The sequence below is a fragment of the Bubalus kerabau genome, chromosome X, assembly GCF_029407905.1.
Source record: "Bubalus kerabau isolate K-KA32 ecotype Philippines breed swamp buffalo chromosome X, PCC_UOA_SB_1v2, whole genome shotgun sequence".
Lineage (NCBI taxonomy): Eukaryota > Metazoa > Chordata > Mammalia > Artiodactyla > Bovidae > Bubalus > Bubalus kerabau.
The window spans coordinates 20,921,124-20,942,100 of NC_073647.1; the positions used below are offsets into that span (position 1 = coordinate 20,921,124).

General features: G+C 40.4%; 1 protein-coding gene across 4 annotated transcripts in view; it reads right to left on the minus strand.

Annotated features, from left to right (window-relative positions):
- USP26 (ubiquitin specific peptidase 26) overlaps positions 1 to 20,498 on the minus strand; it is a 45,895-nt gene extending 25,397 nt beyond the window's left edge. Inside the window, exons 1-4 of one of the 4 annotated variants that reach the window (XM_055564673.1) lie at positions 20,418 to 20,498; positions 15,173 to 15,246; positions 14,538 to 14,583; positions 13,051 to 13,111 (exon numbers count right to left, since the gene is read on the minus strand). The gene's annotated coding sequence lies outside the window, so the exon portion shown is untranslated. Of the gene's footprint in view, positions 1 to 13,050; positions 13,112 to 13,554; positions 13,788 to 14,418; positions 14,584 to 15,172; positions 15,251 to 20,417 lie in introns of those variants that run through there. The other 3 variants (XM_055564674.1, XM_055564672.1, XR_008708463.1) reach the window with 3 other exon arrangements.
- Between the last annotated feature and the right edge of the window lie 479 nt (positions 20,499 to 20,977).

The following is a 20,977-nucleotide window of genomic DNA, read 5'->3' on the forward strand; positions in this document are numbered from 1 at the left end:
TTCTCCAATGCATGAAAGTGAAAAGTGAAAGTGAAGTCGCTCAGTCGTGTCTGACTCTTAGCGACCCCATAGACTGCAGACCACCAGGCTCCTCCATCCATGGGATTTTCCAGGCAAAAGTACTGGAGTGGGGTGCCATTGCCTTCTCCTTAGAAGTATGAAGTCCTGATAATTCCTAAAACTCCTATCATTCTACTCTGGTAAAATGCATCCTGTTTAACAGATCAGTGTTATGAACACCCAAGAATGACAACAGGTCTTCGCCAATTCCTTCTCTGTGACCCAGCATTTCACAGGTCCAAGGTGTTGAATGCTGAATGACAGAAAGGGGTGTTAATCAAAATTGAATTCAGTATTACAGTAAAACTGAGATTTAGTGTATGAGAGGTTTAGGGTTTTATGCAACCATTTCTCTAAGATGTTGAAGCACTCTTCTGCTGCAGCAAGAGACAGCATGACACACAGAAGTCCTAATAATTCCTAATAGTACCATTCTGCTCTGTTGAAATGCATTCTGTTCAGCAGATTGGTGGAAGAGCACAGAAAACTGACAATAAGAACAGATCTTGATTTTGCCTTGAAATTACACACAATTTTAAAAAACACTACTTACCACAATGTGCTGTGCTTAGTCGCTCAGTCATGTCTGACTCTGTGATCCCATGAACTGTAGCCCGCCAGGCTCCTCTGTCCATGGGATTCTCCAGGCAAGAATACTGGAGTGGCTTGCCATGCCCTCCTCCAGGGGATTTTCCAAACCCAGGGGTCGAACCCAGGTCTCCCGCATTGCAGTCGTATTCTGTACTATCTGAGCCACCAGGGCAGCCCAAGAATACTGGAATGGGTGGCCTATCCCTTCTCCAGGAGATCTTCCTGACCCAGGAATCAAACCGGGGTCTCCTGCATTGCAGGCGGATTCTCTACCAGCTGAGCTACCAGGGAAGCCCACTTACCACAATATGGACATTTAAAATGCCTTTTTCCCCTAATACTAATGAAATACTAAAAATTTACATTTTTCTTCCCAGATTGTAAAAATCTTTCTTCTCACAGTTGCTTTGAGTGCTTAAAAACACTATGTAGATTATTATACTGCATTTAGAATCAGAGTAAAAATTAATAATGTTTTTAAAGTTGTATCAATTCATGTAAAAGATTCATTAACAAATGTACTAGGGTAATCTTAAAGGCAAACCATATCCAAATCTTAACATCTCTAGGATAATTTAATGTTCAGCCTCAGAATATAGTAAAAATACACAGTTATGCTGTTTTTTCTAAATATTAACCACAAACAAAAGTTTGCTCTAGGAAAATCCTTGACACATGTTAAAAGGAGACTATAGAAACAATTAATTAATTGAAGTTGGTGGTTTCTCAATTGCTAACAAACTGTCTTCTAGAATGCCCTCTTTGCTTAGTAAATCCAGATATAGAGAGACACATAATGAATGCTCCAATGAAGCAGAATGGACAGCAAAGTATGTTGAAGGTCTTATTTCTTTTAGTCACTTCTAAGTATGAAAGACTTGTCCCCCCACAACCAGTCACTTCCAAAAAGATAATCTGTGTATGCTTTCACAGGCTGTGAAGTGAGGAATAGCATATGAAACTTTGGCCCTAATAAGAGAAGCTTAAGTGAACAATGAATGGAAAAGAAAATACAAGAAATAGCTCTTCAAAGAAACAGAGCCTTCTAGCTCCAAATTGTAAGATCAAGCTCTAAAATCAGAAGCCTGTCCCTTATTTCACAATCTTGCTTTGGGCACCATGAGATAGTTTAAATATGGAGAAAAACCTATTTCATTTACCTATTTCTTGTACCCAGTGACAATATAGATTCTCAGTTCAAGATGAAGGATTTGGTTAATTACCAGGCAGGAGAAACTGGTAGGGCTAAGTGTGCCAGGAGTTTTGCAGCAAGTAGGAGGCTGGATGAGCCCGTCATCTGGGAAGTTTCCATTTAGCACAAAACAACATTACTGCAGGAAAAGTCTCAAGAATTTCTGTGACAGAAGGGATGCTATATATTTCAAGGAGCAAAGTGCAGTGTAGAGCTTAAATTAAGTGACTTGTTGACACCAAGGTGGTATTTTGGGGGCATTCTCCCAATTAGGGCTTCCCTGATAGCTCAGTTGCTAAAGAATCTGCCTGCAGTACAGGCGGGTCCCTGGTCCGATTCCTGGGCAGGAAGACTCCCCACTCCAGTATTCTGGCCTGGAGAATTCCGTGGACTATATAGTCCATGGGGTCAACAGAGTGAGTTTCACTTTCACTTTCTTTCTGCCAAATAAGAATGAGTTAATTTGCAGCTCAAAGGAATAGTGCTTACTGTAGATTTTTTAAATTTGTAATTATCTGCATAGACAGACTCCTACACAAGTAACCTCCTCCCTTTTTCTATTTGTTACTTGAGATATTTTGAAATGGCTCATTTAATGCATGATCTTGTACTATTTTTATTTACCCAGATTCAAGAGGAAGGGGTATAGAAATCAGACGTGGAACAAGTTCACAAAATAAATTCTATTCAAATTCCAGGCATTAACAGCATGAAAGGCAACTCTCATGATGTGTTGGCAAATAGAAAAGTTTATAGTTGATGCCTATATTGCATAATGATATTCTAAGGAAAGAAGAAACTATATTTTCATGAGAAATTAAGGAGAAGACAGAGAGGAAAGGAGGTTTATATTTTATTTCTTAGAGAACACAACTAAGATTAGAAATAATGACATTTGTGTCTAGTATCACTGTAGTCGGAGTCATAATTATGAGTGAGAAACTTCAGAGAGCCTAATAAGAGTATGTCCCATCAAAGACCCAGGTAACAGAGTAGGGAGTTCACTGGGGCCTAGAAAAGGGTGTCTGATGAATCATAGGTTTCTTAAGATTGAGAATATGCTCCCAGAATACGGAGCAAAAGTATAAGATAGAAGTAAGGAGAAATACAAACATAACAGATGATTGGTCCAGGAGACCCAATATCTACCTAATAGAAGATCCAAAAAAGAAGAAAGAAAAATTTAAAAAGAAAACTCTGGGCCCATGGTTTTGAACATAGAATTCTATACAAGTACCAATCAAGTGTGAGATCTAAAGAAAAATATTTTCAAATAATTAATAGTTCATAAACTCTGCCTTATGCATACCTTTCTTAGGAATTTACTTAATGATTTAGCCCACAAAATTAGGTGATTATAAAAAATAAGAGTGCTTTTAACAACCTTGATAATGTAAAAGAAAAGGTATGCTTGACAGAGTGCAGAATGTAAAAGGGAAAGAAATGAAGTGAAGGACAGACGTGCAATATACATGTCCTTGTTAAGTATGGACTCTTGATGCAACAAGAGATGAATGTTAAAGTACAGTGGCTAAAATAGTAGAGAAATGATGTAATTTGGGAGGAAAGAAGCTAAAGATGAGGGTGGGTTAAATGAGCCATTAGAGAAGAATACAATATGCAATCTCCTAAGATAAAAATTTAAACAATGAGTATTAAGAGAGTATATGTAGACAGGGAAATAGCCAAAACTAAAAACAAATATTAAAAAAACAAAAACAGGTATTAGAGAAAGGGTAGAGAACATGGCAGAGAAGGCTCCTGATCATCATCACAAATGCAACTATGTTTAAAAGCATTTTTCTTTTTTACTCCAAAATATTTTAAATTTAAATTAAAGGGAGTAAAGTCAACATTTATAGTATCTGTGCTCTTCTCCAGTGTGCTGGCATATTCTAGCTTCGCCAGCTACTTGTTATGAATCTAATTGCCTTGGGCGTTCCCTGTTTACTCCTAAGAACAGGAAACCTGTGCCTTCGTTACACCTTCTGCCCTCACCTGTCTGCATTTTCTCACTGCTCTTAGAGTTGGACTGTGAAGAAAGCTGAGTGCCGAACAATTGATGCTTTTGAACTGTGGTGTTGGAGAAGACTCCTGAGAGTCCCTTGGACTGCAAGGAGATCTAACCAGTCCATCCTAAACGAGATCATTCCTGGGTGTTCATTGGAAGGACTGATGCTGAAGCTAAAACTCCAATACTTGGGCCACCTCATGTGAAGAGCTGACTCATTGGAAAAGACCTGATGCTGGGAGGGATTGGGGGCAGGAGAAGAAGAGGGCAACAGAGGATGAGATGGCTGGATGGCATCACTGACTCGATGGATGTGAGTCTGAGTGAACTCTGGGAGTCAGTGATGGACAGGGGGGCCTGGCGTGCTGCGATTCATGGGGTCGCAAAGAGTCAGACACAAGTGAGTGACTGAACTGAACTAGCAGCATGAGTGTCTTTGTTACTCTTCTAATAAAATTCTTTCCCCTATAACATTTAATTACTCCAATTTTCCAGTTGATCTGATTTGTTTAATGTGAGTTATATAAATTTCTCATATGAATGATAAAACACTGATAGTCTGATTTATCTTTCAGACATATTGAAACCAACTAATTTTGTCTTCTCAGAAAATTATGAGTGTTTGGGTGGCATTTGATTATTATTGACTGACGTATTTAAGCTCCAGAGTGAGCATAAAGATATTTTCAATTTAATAACTTTAATATGTCATTATTTGATGTTGATGAATTTCTACTTGTTAGGAGAAAATCTCCCAGAATTAATGAACTTATTTGGACATCCTGATACAAACTTGAAGTCTCAGTTAAATTAAATCATGTTGAAAAAAATAAAACAAACACATGCCTGAAATGAGCAAATGAATTATTTGAAGGCTGAATAAATGCAGACACAAGCAGCCTAGGGACAAGTTTACTAAGAGCTTTAGAAATGCTTTCAGTAGAGACTGTAATAACATAAACATTTTAAATATAGTTTACTTGGAAGAGTTTGTGTGAAACTCCGCTCTTCCTTACACAGGGTACCATCTCCCTGACTTCCTGCAGTCCAGTAACAGTAACTTGACCCATTAAGTACTTGGTTGAAAGGAGTGAGTTTTTAAAAAATTTAAAAGCAACTCATCAATAAAATTAAAAAATTATGCAATAGCCCAAACGGATTAATGATGTGAGCATTCATTATTATACAGAGGCCACATGTAGAGACAAACTCAGTGCTGTAGTTCTCACACAGCAGCGAAACAGTTTCTTTGCCTAAGTGTCTGTTTCAAATGACTAAACAGGAGCCGCCATCCCTTTTCCCTTTGCTTCTTGCTTTTGCCTGCTCCTGGTCACTGAACAGGTGACCATCAGGACTCTCATCAGGACTCTAGTCCAAATGCTTTATTAGATGCTTGGACTGTGCATTCCTATCTGTACTTAGAACAAGGCTGAGTACATAAAACACTATAAGAGACTTTAGAGATCATTCCATTAAAACACGCTAATCTTATACACAAAACTTAAGAGTTGGGGAGATGACCCCAAGGTCACGGGGTTACTTAGCAAGGAACTGGCGCAGGGCCCAGAGTACATAGCAGGCAATCAAATGTCTTATGATCAAATAAAGAAATAAGTGCTTATAACATGAAGAGGAATTCTTACCATCGGTAATATGTTGGACTCCTGAGGTTGGTCCCTGACCTCCTAAAAACTGTATGTCTATGGATATGTGCAAAAGCCTTTTGTTTCCCAAAGAGATGGTATACAATGTCAACAGATTATGAAACTGACCTGTGCCCCACCCCAAAAAGTTAAAGCAATACAACGCATCTTTACAAATAGAACTCTTTGCCTTACAGGTGCCACAGGCTGTCATATGGTTGCCCTGCTGTGTATGTCTAAGTGTGCGGCACACGTAGTGGGCGGGGGAGAGCATTCCCCACAAACAGGCACACTATCACTGCTCCTTTCGCTCTCCACGCAGTCACTTCAAATACATATGTTAATGTATGGAGGACCTCTGGGAAGAGAGGAAAGGTGCATGACAGAATGAAGATGACAAAGCAGGAGACAAGGTGGTAGTGTCAGCTTAATCACAGTCTATGTGGTCACTATCTCACTGCACTGACATTTCTTCACTTATACAGTGGACAGTGATCTCCAAGGGCCCACCTGTCTATGACAGTTTGAGAGTATGGACCAAGTACTAGGGAAGAAGACTGAGAATGTGGCTTAACTGATCTCATCAGGAACTCAATATAAATAAGAATATAAATGGTCCTGTGCGCTAATTTCCTGGTACACACACAGATCACCAAGAAAACCTCTGTGAGAAGCTTGGATGAAGTAGCCGGCTTTATTTCTATACTCAGGAAAGCGACTAGGATGTGGCACAAAACAGCCACTCCTTTTCTGACCTTGCAAAATAATCAGTGTTACAACTGTATGTGCATATATGTGCAAGCGTCTGTTTGATAGCCTTGAACAACACTGAAATGCTCTGATCAGGTATTTTTCTCACCAGTTCCTCTGGGGAGGAGTGCAATACTTACTATAAAACTCAGCCTAAACTGTTAACACAAAATGTTTCTCAACAACTCTGGAGATTTATAGACTGAATGTAGAATTATTCCCTGTTCTTTTACTTCTAGTCCAAATGCAAAGAAATTAATTTTCTGGTCATAATTTCAGTACTTCTGGGGCATTTTTGGGACAGAAGTAAAAATAGAACATCATTATATTGTCAGGTCCTATGGCTGAGTATGATTAATAGCTGCAGTGTCACAGACATAATAATCCAATAAAGCATCTGTATACTCAGGGCCAAGCTGCACTACAGCCGAGAAAGATATAAATCTGGTGGCAGCAGCAGATTTCCATCAGCAATTCAACTTTAAAGATCACAGGTCTGTCTGTGCCCTCCCACTTTTGTCCCCTTACCTCACACCTTTCTCTTCAGTGCTCTCCCTCTCCTTTATGGGTTCTGTGTGCGTGTTGGAGTGTGTGTGTGTGCTCAGTTGTGTCCAACTCTTCTGTGATCCCATGGATTGCCAGACTTCTCTGTCCACGGGATTCTCCAGGCAAGAATACTGGAGTCGGTTGCCATTCCCTTCTCCAGGGGATCTTCCTGATCGAGGGATAGAACCCATGTCTCCTGCAGTGTCAGGTGATTCTTTACCACTGCATCACCTGGGAAGCCCCTGTGGATTCTGACTTTTCCTCTATCCTTGGGAAGCGAGAGCAAGAAGCACCCCACCATTGACCTTTTCTAAGACTTCTCTATTGAAATTGCAATGTTTCCTTCCTCTTAACTCATTATACAGATGAAATGAATTTAAGTTAGTTTTGTCTCTAACTAGATTGTAAGATCCTTGAGAAAAGGATCATTTCTTGCCATGTTTTTAAATTCTCTCTTCCATGTCTGGCATTGTCTTGAGTTTATTTCAAGTATGTCATGCACTCTGAATCCTAAGCAAATCTATTTTCTTTGTTGCTTTTACTTGAGATAAAAAAGTACTATGAGATAGGAAAAGTACTATGTAGTCTGAAAACTTTCAGTTTTTCTATTTCATGATGGTCCACATTTGTACAACAATGGTCAAATACCTCAGTGCTCTTTCCTCTGTGTCCACTTATTTTCTATGACAGTGTCAGACATATTAAAAATAATTCACACCTGACTATCAAAGTAAAAGAGAACTAATCAATAGTGTTGATATGATATTTATGTTGCCTAGAGATAACAGACCTGCAATAACTCTCTTGGGAGAACTATATTTTAACTGCTAGTCCAATGTTAAATATAATATTCCTATGATATTTTACCTACATTAGTCTATCTTAAAGTTTATGCCCAATGAGCTTTTAAAAACAGTCTATATACCATGTAGCTGGAGTTAACTAGTGAGCCAGTGTTAGGTCAAAATGGAAGTTATAAAGGAAAGAACTATCCAGGATTTTATTTTCAGATAAGGAAGGCAAAAGGCTGACTCTTGATTGGCCAAGTGAGGAGTTTTACTTCACTCACCATGTTGGCATATATTTTCCCCCAAATGTTTTATCTTATTTTGAAGGTTTAACCTGAATTAAAACTCTCTGACTTTGCCTTCATTATCTCTTGTGATTAGTTGCTTTAAAGAGTTGAGGAAAATTTTGTAGAGGTTACACACGACTTTTTCAAGGCTGGTCCCAGGCATCAAAGAGCTAAATAACATATCAGAAGTTCAGTCATTCTGAATACAGATTCCCCTTTCTACTGAGTTTCAGCAGAAAAAGACTGCATTTAGATAAAAAGGCATAAGAATCAAAAACAAGTGAAACACTTGCCTCATGAATATGACCACCATTTATACAGTACTTATCATTTACAAAGTGCTTTTGTATACCAAGCACTAAAAGCTTCAACCTCCTCACAGCTCACTGCCTACATTAAGATGATTTTACTCTTCAGCTGTCTTACCACACAATTTAACTATTCTACTGTATTCATCAACATGACTTTACAATTCCAGGTAACTCTTGCTCGTGAAGAAAGACATTGCAAATAATTCTGTGGCTCATTCCAGAGATGTCCCAAAGATACTCATATGAATCGCGAACAGACTTTCAGAGATAGGATTGAGATCAATACCCTTGTCTCAAAAACCTTGCCTTGTTGTGTCCACCAATCCAAAGTATAATATTATGTCATGAACTTTACCTAATCCTAATCAATCACCCATACTCCAATAGCCACCTGTAATCAGATTCCCAAACCGCATAATTATCCCCATTTAGCTTTCAAGATAGTACTCTTCCTTACCACAGTAAGGATAAACTCAACTTGTCCTTATCAACAAGTTATTCTGGAGATATTTCTGAGGACCCAGTATTCAACAATGCTTTAACTTCTGCTCTCATAACAGCCGCTTTAAGAAGCTGGGGCAGATCTCATCGTCTCCACTTTATACTTAGAGTAATTAAAGTTCACAGAAGTTAGGTAATCAGCCACATCAAAGAACATCAGCAGTGGAAGAATGAAAACAGGTTAAGTTCAAAGTAAGAGTTCTTAATATTAACTATGAGATCTTTATAAGTCAACCTGTACAGATAGGGAAATGCCAGATCTTTAAGACCAGAAGGGACAAATAAAGGAAATACATGTGAGTCTACATTCTCCGTAAGAGTGTATTGTACAAACAAGGATGTTTAAGTTGTTACAAGATCACAAAGGGTGACCAAGATCGTGGAGAACCTAAGAAATAATGATATATAAGAACTCAATAATCAGAGAGAGTTGACTCCACTCCCACTCACTGAAGGAGCCATGAGCAGGAAGTGATTAAGAAGCACAAAGGGTATGGAAATACCAAGTAGGAAAATACCTCTTGAAAATTAAGACAAAAAAAAAAAAAAAACTAGACAGATTACAAGAAAAGTCCAGGAGTACCAGTATAAAAAGAGTTAACAGACTAACTCGATGATTTTCTAGGGACAGCTCTTGTAGGTGGATTGGCATATAAGAATTGTATGCTTCTTAAGGGCACAGAGCAGAGGAATTTGTGGAATTAGGAAACATATATCAAAGATGAAACATGATAAAGTCTAGCCAAGCAGGGAAGGGATGGAGAAAACCAAAGCTTAGAGCAGATTCTAGATGGCCTGCTGGTGTTCATAGAAGACAGACAGGATTTAGCTGAATAGATGCTTTCTGGCAGACACAAACCATATCACCTTCACAAGTGTCATTGCCATGAAACCTCACAAAGAATATACTAAGAAAACAAAGATCTGGGCTAGAAAACAAAAAAGTAGAGGAAGAAAAGGCACTGAATCTCAGCACGCAGAACTAACTCAAAATAAGAAAAAGAAATTGATCAATGTATGGAATTAAAACTTAGAAACTTAGCTGAGTCCTCCTGAAAAAAAAATCAATGAAAGATCACAAGAGGGAGATGAAATATTACAGGTACCAACCATGACTTCAGATTAAAGTCCAGAAGAAATATATAGAATATGGGAAGATTGAAGGAAAACAGTGTCTTGAGGAATATATTGGAACAATCTCACCCTTAAAATAGCTCATGTGCAAAAAGTCTGTACCAGAAATTCGACTCTAAACAAATGAGAAGCTGAGAGGCCACTTATTCCCAGGGTCATTTTTCAGAGGCCCAATAAAAATCCACAAGAAACAGGAGCAGCAAAGCCTACATCAACAAAGAAATAAAGAATTCAGAGAAAAATGGTAAAGAGTCATCTCCATCACCAGTTTCTCAACTGCCTAAAGGGCAGTTCTCTCTCCTATACTCACAATGGGCACTGGTATCTTCTTCTTCCTTATACATACTTGGAGCATTGTACTGCTGCTGCTGCTGCTGCTGCTGCTGCTAAGTCGCTTCAGTCATGTCCGACTCTGTGCGACCCCATAGACGGCAGCCCACCAGGCTCCCCCGTCCCTGGGATTCTCCAGGCAAGAACACTGGAGTGGGTTGCCATTTCCTTCTCCAATGCATGAAAGTGAAAAGTCAAAGTGAAGTCACTCAGTCGTGTCCGACCTCTAGCAACCCCATGGACTGCAGCGCACCAGGCTCCTCCATCCATGAGATTTTCTAGGCCAGAGTACTGGAGTGGGGTGTCATTGCCTTCTCCCGAGCATTGTACTGGGGACCCTTAAATCTCTATAATTCTTAAATACTCTTCCCATGTTACTGCAGATGTGAATAGACAAACCAATCCAATTCCAAACTACTTATTTTCCAGTGGGCTCAAGATGCTCTGGAGAAAAACGAATCAAATATATAAACTAACTCTGAGAACTGAGAAAGGTTCTTTGATGATGGTCTCCTTACAAATGGTCTGACTATGAATTGCCTATTGAGTACTTTCCAGTTCAGACACTTTTCCTTCACTTGTTTCCATACTGCCTAAGTTGACCTATCTCCTTCATGATGTGTGTTTATATACCTAAACTGAACTGTAATTTTTCCAGGTTGAGAAACTACCACTAAGAAATTAGTATCTAAAACAACTACAGTGGAATCCAAATATTCTGCATGTTGGTGACTACAATAACTTTTCAAGGCTAAAAGGAGCCACTCTCAGGCTCTAGATGATAAATACTACCATCCTTTCCTCATGTATCAAGAGTCATCAATCTTTCTGTCACTGTAATAACAGACCAAGAAAGATGACAGTGTTAAAAGTGTGGAGCTACCAGTTCTTTATTCAAGTGTTTGATAAATAGACCATAGATGGCATATATATCTAAATGAAGCATTTAAAGCAATTAATTGATGCATCTCAAACTGAGATTGCCTTCAAGTCTCATCTACATTGATATCTTTGCCCCTAAAAATCATCTTTAAATATTACTTTGATTAGTTGAATCAAACCCCAAGGCAGAAGGTGGGAAGACACATGAAAGTTTAAAAAATCAAGTGGCCACAGCACTAGACATTTCTTTTGAATACCTATATTCTGAAGCTAAAATGTGTAGGGAAAAGTAGTATTTGCAATAAGTCATGGTTTTTGCCTCCTGATATATACATCTCCTTCCATATTTGCTAGCTACATCTCAGACCACAGTAATAAAACTTCCAGATCTGTGATATCCTTTATGTTACTTACTTGTTTAGTTGAGGAGATGCTGAAGCACAGGTAGGATTGAGAAGAGGAAAGTGGGTAGGAGACACCCCCTGAACCCACAATGCCCGTGATACCTTTCATACCAAAAGCCCTATCTTTCTAATTGTCTGCTTTGTCCTCATCCTCGGGAGCACAGCACTACTGTTTCAAGCCTTCTCCCCATCTTTGGGCTGGGCTGAAGGTAAGAGACCATTTCCTACTTGTCATTCCCTCTCTGATTCATTTTCTGAGGATTTATCTGCTGCAATTCTTCTCCCCTTAGAAAAACAGACAATAAGTAGCCAAAGAACCACATCTAAAATCCTTTTAGTGCTCTCATGATTTTCTGAGCAGTTTTCAGCACCAGTTACTTCTACAATTGCAAAATCACCTGTCGCTTCTGGATAAACATGGTGAGCAGGAAATGGAATGGTGGTAGGCTGGGGGAAGTATTATTTTGATGAGTAAACTTCATGGAATTATTTTATTCTTTAAATGTCATACTTGTATAAGTTTGATACAAATTTTTTTAAAAACACACTTTTATTTTTGGACTGGTTTGTGCACCCACTTTGTGCACAGACAGATTGCAGGGAATGCATGCCAGGCCCACAGCTGGACAGTCATTGACCAAAGGACAGTCTTTTCTGGATCACTTTTGACTCATTAGAACTCCATGAAAAATATGAATTCCCACAAATGCCTACAAATGACGAGTAGAGTTTACCATGAAATGAGACAGTAGGGTCATGGTACTGCTAAGAGAACCTCTCATTTTAATAAAATTATCATTATATCCCTTGATTCTGCTGAGAAATCACAAAACAAAATAACAGGAAGGGAGAATAAAAGCTTTCAAGATAAGGGTAGTATTTATGTCATTAAGATGCACCATGCTACTTCCATTCTGGGTGTGTGCGTGTGCGTGTGCGTGTGTGTGTGTGTGTGTAATGAATCCAGCCAAACCACCGACAAGTAACATTTGGAAATTAGACAAAATTGATTCCTAGATTCAAGCAAAAGTTCAAGGTGAGAGGGAGGAGACGAGGAGCAGACTCCGATGGAAAAGAAGTCATTACCAGCTAGCTCCTCTGGAATACCAATAAACCTCAGTCTTGTGAAAGCATATTTTTATGGAATTTCATAAACATTCCCCTGTGGTCCCTTGACATTTCCAACCTAACTACATACATAAATGGAGAAAATAGGTCTATAGAACAGCCAAAAATGAGACATGCTGAAATAGGTAGCTGGAAAGATTTTTGCTTAAATGAGGAATCAAAATTCCCACTGTGTTGAAGTACCCAAATGATCTACACTTATACTAACTAGGTGTGTGTGGGGTGACCGTTTTGGTCAAAAGTCCAAGGAACAGATGGGTTTTGGGGTTTCCTTATGGCTGGATGCCAGCTATGACTAACTGAGTAAGGACCACTTTCTCTGCAAAGATATTTAAATTAAACAAGTGACACTCACATCCAAGGCTTCTAGTTGTTTCTAATTAACATTCATGCAAGCTGTGAAAATCTTTACCTGCCGCCATTTTGCTTATTCTGTGAATCAAAATGATGTATTAATAAAAACACTTTTCTGTGACTGTCAAATGTCCTTACCTCCACAAAGATCCTGAGAGGCACGTCCTTATCAGCCCAGGTGGAAACAGTGAAACTGGATCTGTTGAGAAAAGATTATGTTTAGAAAAACTAATCCCTGACCAGCAAGCTACCCATGTACCTTTGTGCACTAGGAACAATCATTCGCCTCTACTCTCTTCCCACCATGCTTTTATTTTTTTTTTAATATTTTTATTTATTTATTTGGCTGTACTGGGTCTCTAGTGGCAACACGTGAGTTCTTCCATCTTCGTTGAGGCATGCGGGATCTTTAGTTGAAGCATGTGAACTTTTAGTTGCAGCATGTAGGATCATAGTTCCATGACCAGGGATCGAACCCCAGTCCCCTGCATTGGGAGCCATTGGGCCACCAGGGAAGTTCACTGCACTGTGCTTTTAGCTGACATCTCTTGCCTTGCCTCCTCTAGGGAAGTCCTTCTCTAGACAGTAAAGACTGCATCATCAGCTACAGAAAGACCCAAGTAAGGACAGCAGAACCTCCACTCTTGACTCTGGAAGAACTCTAGCAGAAGCTCACAGGTTTGCTTTTTGGGGATCTAGCAGTTTCCAGACTCTCCTGAGGCACTCGTGGCTATCCAGAGTCCTAGTGCAGTATTCCACTAGAGTTCTCTGCAGATTCTGCCTGATCCAACCACCTCATCAGCTCCTCCTGGACTTTGGATAGAACTTCTTAAAAGTGTGGGCTTCCTTGGTGGCTCAGATGGAAATGAATCTGCCTGCAGTGCAGGAGACACAGGTTCGATCTTTGGGTCGGGAAGGTTCTCTGGAGAGGGAAATGGCTACCCACTCTAGTATTTATGTCTACACACAGTTACTGGTGGAATCAGATTGGAACTGTGATCTGACTGACTCCAAAGCAATCCAAGTGGCAAGTTATAAAGTACCAAGCATTAGAGTTACATGAAGTGAAGTGAAGTTGCTCAGTCGTGTCCGACTATTTGCAACCCCATGGACTGTAGTCTACCAGGCTCCTCCGTCCATGGAATTTTCCAGGCAAGAGTACTGGAGTGGGTTGCCATTCCCTTCTCCAGGAGATCTTCCCGACCCAGGGATTGAACCTGGGTCTCCCTCATTGTATGCAAATGCTTGCTTTACCATCTGAGCCACCAATAATGCAGGAATTTACACATGATTCTAGTTTATAAGGCTTATTGTTAGATGACTGCAGGGGAAGACTGCATTCCAAAATGTACGCCAGAGTGAGCAACAACTCCAAATGTAAAAACCGTGGTTAGAAGATGTCCCACGCTGCGATTGGGTATTCCAATATTCTGAAAGCTTCAACCCCAAATTAATATGAAATCTCATCACTCACCAGAAAAGAATCCAGATCTAGCTACTACTTACCTTGTCAGAAAATTGCCTGCAAAGGTGAGATCAGGTTCACACACAAGACCTTTACATGTTTTACAGAAACATCGGAGAGCAATCTGGGAAAAACAGCACCAAACATGGGGAATTCTTACCAATCAAGCCTTGTGGTTTGGCCACTGTACTGACAGAGACGATGACCTTGACATAGACAACAGAGAGCATTTGTTATACAGGAGCTTAAATGTAACCCAATAACATTAGCACTTTTTGTCATGATCACCTCACCCAAACCCATTCATCCCATGGTGTAACTAACAGGAAACACAGGGGTCAGGGAGACTTAAGCATGAAAATCTCAAATCTTATCCCCAGCTTCCAATACCTGAATCCATTGAAAAATTTTAACAGTGACACCAAGTATTGAATACGTTAGAAGTCAGCTGAACTACCAGACCTGTCTTAGAGTGGAAATGAGCTGAGTGTCTCTCAAGCTTAGAGACTGAAGGCTTACTATGTATGAAACATGATATGTGGTCCCAGCAATGTCTGTAGAGCAGGAAAATGCCCAAAATGTATGGAAGGGTAAAGATTTGGAGGAGTACGACCTACGTATTACCTTAATTGCTGGCCTTTGCCTTCAGGACTCCTACCAAATGTCACAATGAGGGTAGGTAGGCTGGCAGACTACCATTCCCTGCTCCCCGCTTGGTCCATGAATCTCATCCCTCCCCCTTTTCCATAGATAGAGCTGGGCTCTAAAATTACATTCAGATCCACATTCTCGTACCTGTTGAAACAGGAATTTAAGCAGCACCCTGCACTCTTGACTCCCGAAGTTTGTTTTCTACAATCTAGTCCATTCTGGCTTTCCAAAAAGAATACAAAGAAAAGTCAAAATTCTGGTTTTAAAAAGTCAAAGTGAGGTTTCTTTGAAATTCAACCAGTCTGATTCTGCCAATGTCTCTGTAACAGTAGCACTCACAGTGTACAGAGGAATACAAATAAGTATGGGTAAAAACATGCACCTGCTTAATTAAAACAACGGGCTGTAGAAACACGGTCTCTACCATCGAGTTAGTCGGCAGTGTCCAGGAGTGACCCTGCCACTGCTGGTAGTTCCTATCTCTAGAGACACAGGGAAGGGGTCCAACACCTTGTGTAGTGAGCCAGGAGACAGCAGAGTTGCCCTCTGCCCAACACCCCTCACCTCTCACTACACAGCAATGCACTTAATCATCTGGCGGGTTCTGGTTCCTTTTTCTTCATGTTACAAGTCCACAGATTTATCAGTACTGGACTTTTCCACAGCAGGTCCTGAAAAAGGTGGTAACTTAACAAATCTGCAAGAAGACTTGCCTGAGGGTGGGCAGCTTAGCACCACAGAGGGAAAGTTACTTCACTTGGAAACTTACTTAGGTGAGTGGCTGGAACAAATATCCTTTTTTTCCCCTTATCCAGAGGAACTTTTGGAAATGGTTGGTGGGTACCCAATCATTCAGAGTGAAATATAATGTAAGGGACAGCACTCATTTTGTGGCTACAAGATCAGATGAGATCGCTACTTCAGAGGTCTGACTGCCCCTTCAAAATGAACCTTCATCCTGCTTTAATCAAACATCACAGGGAAAGTATGAAATATTAGGCTAAAAGGCAATGTCCCTTAATTTCTATGGGGGACAGTGCGTCTCAAACCAATCTGTTTATTTTCAATACCATAGCTAAAGGCTTAAACCTTTGAAATGGGAGGCTGAGCTGTTCACCATACTCTACAACAATTTCATGAGGTATTAGTTTAAGTAATCAGTAACACAGTTAGAAAATCACAGACAGCAGAAAGCAGCTAATATCATTAGGGGTACTTTTATGAATAATCCAAACCATTAAATAACATTGCTGCTGTCTGAAACTGAGCACAGATCCTTCAAGGTAGTAGCAACGAGAGAAATGTAACCATTGCTAATATTGGCTTTTGTAGATGTGTTCTTTGGAAAATATGCCCTCTAGGATTCCTATGAGCAAAGTAGATACAATAAAGATGCCTTCAAGCCTGACCCTTGGACCTAAATCCCACAGTCAAAAACGAGGTTTAGAGCTTGAAACAGTAGTATTTGTGATGCTTTAATGTCCCAATGCCTAAAACCTCGGTATGTCACATAACAGAGGAAGAAGTAGCTTTCAATCCTACCAACAATCCAACTTTCTGATTTCTAAACATAATCCAGGAAGAGAATATTTGGAAATCACTAGTGTTCTACCAAAAAAGGTGTCCAGCACTCACCGACATACTGAACAATGCACATTATTCAGGCAGAAATCAAGAACAAACCAGACCAAATTCAATAATAGCATCATTTTACCTCAAAGCAAAAATTGGGCTCCTCTCAGTGAGTTTGGTCTTTGGGTTTCTGAAAGACAAGGGTTTTCCTTTCATTAAATTCTCCCCATGAATACATGTCAGGTAACAGAGGCACAAGCAACCATTACCATTTAGATTTCAGAAGCCTCCGCTCGCTCTATGGTTAAGCGCAAAAACCTCCGCTGGGTGTGGCCAATAGCGGGGGAAGGCAGCACGTTGGGGCGGGACTTGGAATTCCCGCCGTTTTCGGTCCTGACTACCCTGGTACCCAACACTGCTGTCCTCCTTGCTTATGAACAGAAACTGTACAAATTATTTCCCCCCTGTGGAATAACAGGGGGGAAAGGACCTGGGAAAGAGGACCCGGACCAAAATTTTAAAATTACTATTATGTTAAATGCACACTGAGCCTGTAAAATAAAACTCAAAACTGAACACACAACACGACTTCGCTGTCTGGAAACACAAAGCCCTCCATCTCCCCATTACTTTCCTGATTTTTATCTTTAAATGTCTCACATCTTTCAAAGCAAATATATGCCAAAGGCTAGGGACAGAATCGGAGAAGGCGATGGCACCCCACTCCAGTACTCTTGCCTGGAAAATCCCATGGGCGGAGGAGCCCGGTGGGCTGCAGTCCATGGAGTCGCTCAGAGTCAGACACGACTGAGCGACTTCACTTTCACTTTTCACTTTCATGCATTGGAGAAGGAAATGGCAACCCACTCCAGTGTTCTTGCCTGGAGAATCCCAGGGATGGGGGAGCCTGGTGGGCTGCCGTCTATGGGGTTGCACAGAGTCAGACACGACTGAAGTGACTTAGCAGCAGCAGCAGGGACAGAATATTTTATGGAATAACCTCATATTCAACATGTGATTTTACAGGAGACGAAATCCAAAACATGACTCAACTCTGGCCAGTACCAGGCATTTTTGAGCATCCAGTGTCCTAAAACAAGCTCGTGGCCACTCAGATTGTCCAGGTGTGTATTTTTACACTGAAAATACCATAAATCTATGGATTAGAAAACTTGTTTCCTTATTTGTGAATTGAAGACAACATACGGTGTTTTTTTTTTTAAACACAAAGCTTGTGTAAAGGACCAAGATCTACATTTAATGGATTCAAATGATACCAAACACACAATTCCTCTGTAAAACTGCCAAACTGCACTACAAGGCAGCCTATGACAGACACTTAAGTGCATTCACTATCGTAAAACAGTAAAGACTCTGCCTGATGATTAAATCCTGCATTTGTAAATCCCAAGTACCCTAAAATGTTTATTTTTAAAGAAATTTATGAAATGGGCTATAAAATCACAATTTAAACAAATAAAACTATACCAAATAACCAATTACCAAATAAAAGACACGCAATCTGACTTAATTTTCTCCCCCTGTAAATCTAAATTTTCACAAAACCTTTCATAAGAAAACTATGAAATCCCAATCAAGAAAACTTAACTGAAATGCAAAGAGAATGAACAAACAATTGTTACATAAAATTAAAGGCCAAACTGCATCCAATATTGGCTGAAGAGAGGCTTTGGGGTATCCACAGTGTTTGTAAAATACCAAGTGCAAATAAGATCAGGCTTTTAAAGGAAAACACATGAAAAACCCCAGGACCACGTTTGGTCAAATATGATATCAAATATACAAATACATTAAACAGCCCCAACGGTGACTGAAAGCTATTTAAAGTCATTAGTGAACAATTCCTGTGCCAATCAGACCTTTGATTTCCTCATTCCAAGCTTAAAATGTCAGAAGCTTTTTTTTTCTTTTTAATTAAATCAGCGTCTGAGAGGATTGATTCCAAAATTTAATGACACAAATGAGAACTCACACATATGGGCACCCACGTGGGCATGCATGCATAGGCACATATGTGGGCATGCAGGCATGCACATGCACGCCAGGGCACACATGAGGGCCCGTACACATGGGCACACATGGAGGCACGCAAGCGGGCATGCACGCATGAGCAAACATGGAGGCACGCACGCAGGCACGCAAGCATGAGCAAACATGGAGGCACGCACGTAGGCACGCAAGCATGAGCAAACATGGAGGCACGCACGTGGGTGCGCAAGCATGAGCAAACATGGAGGCACGCACGCGGGCACTCACACATGGGCACACACGGAGGCACCCAGGCATGAGCACACGCGTGCACAGACATGCCGGCACACAGGCACACACTGGGGCACGGACGCTGGCACATAAGCACAAAGTTACTCTGCTGCTGCTGCTGCTGCTAAGTCGCTTCAGTCGTGTCCGATTCTGTGAGACCCCATAGACGGCAGCCCACCAGGCTCCCCCGTCCCTGGGATTCTCCAGGCAAGAACACTGGAGTGGGTTGCCATTGCCTTCTCCAATAAAGTTACTCTAAAGGTAACCAAAAGCGACTAACTGTCCTAATCCCATGCACAACTCCTCTCAGTTTGTTAAGTTTCTCCTTTTCAGGTTGAAAACAACAGAAACGGAGGGACCAAGACCAATAATTAAATACACAGTGACAACAATCATGTAAAGATGAAACTGGAGCCTATTATACAGAGTGAAGTAAGCCAGAAAGAAAAACACCAATACAGTATACTAACGCATATATATGGAATTTAGAAAGATGGTAACAATGACCCTGTGTACGAGACAGCAAAAGAGACACTGATGTATAGAACATTCTTATGGACTCTGTGGGAGAGGGAGAGGGTGGGAAGATTTGGGAGAATGGCATTGACACATGTAAAATATCATGTATGAAACGAGTCGCCAGTCCAGGTTCGATGCACGATACTGGATGCTTGGGGCTGGTGCACTGGGACGACCCAGAGGGATTGAATGGGGAAGGAGGAGGGAGGAGGGTTCAGGATGGGGAACACATGTATACCTGTGGCGGATTCATTTTGATATTTGGCAAAACTAATACAGTTATGTAAAGTTTAAAAATAAAATAAAATTTAAAATTAAAAAAAAAACAGTCTTATGGACTCTGTGAGAGAGGGAGAGGGTGGGAAGATTTGGGAGGATGGCATTGACACATGTAAAATATCATGTATGAAACGAGTCGCCAGTCCAGGTTCGATGCACGACACTGGATGCTTGGGGCTGGTGCACTGGGACGACCCAGAGGGATGGAATGGGGAGGGAGGAGGGAGGGGGGTTCGGGATGGGGAACACATGTATACCTGTGGCGGATTCATTTTGATATTTGGCAAAACTAATACAGTTATGTAAAGTTTAAAAATAAAATTAAAAAAAAATTAAAAAAAAAGAGAAAACATAACTCTAAAATAAAAGTTTTAACTGACCAAAAAAAAAAAAAAAAAAAAAAAAAACAAAGATTTAAAATAAAAAGCCAAAATCAGCTCCCTGGCAGCCCCAAGACTCCCCTCTACCTGCTCAGCTAACCGTACCTTAACAACGATTACAAAAGGGAACCAAGATCAATATTTAAAACAAGTAAAATATTAAAGTTATCATGCTGTACCATAAAGCACAACACTGTGTCCAAGTTCGGCTAAAAGACCCACACAGCCAAAACTCCAAAGCCCTCCAGACTATTAAAGTATATTATTAATTACATTATTAAAGTATATTCCTCTATAAAAATCACATTGTAAACAGTCAACTAGCAATGACAAATAAAAATTAAATTAATCTTACTCACCTAGGAGCAGCCGCTGTGTTCCCTCACCGCTGAAAGGACCAACTCACTAGGCACCCACCAAGAGACCCGGGAAAAAACGGCGGGCGAGAAGCAAGTGCACTCCTTTTATAGCCTACTGATGGTCTCGCCTATAAAGTTCCTGATTGGCTGAGGCAAGAATGATTGACAAGTACAGTATCCACTCACTCTTTCTCTGTATGTGGAACTCATGCCTCTATCCCAAGCATCACTCTTACTGGTGGAAAGAATTCCCGCTTCAAGTGTTTTCATTTGAACTGGGGTTCAAGGAATTGTGGGATGCACAGGACAAACCACGCACAGAGAGTCACAAACCAGACTCTGTGATTGGTTCAAGCAGTGAATTCAAACTATTTCAACGGTCCTATTCAGCTTTCCTTTGCCTTTGCCTCCTTCTAGAAAGTTCTTTGCTGCCATTTATGTTCAGGGGGTAAAACTAAAGTACAATAGGGTAAAATTAAAGTGAGATATCAAATCTCTCAGCAGCGAATTTAATTCCCCACAGCAACTATATTTGAGAGCGCTTGCTTAGGAAACCGGGG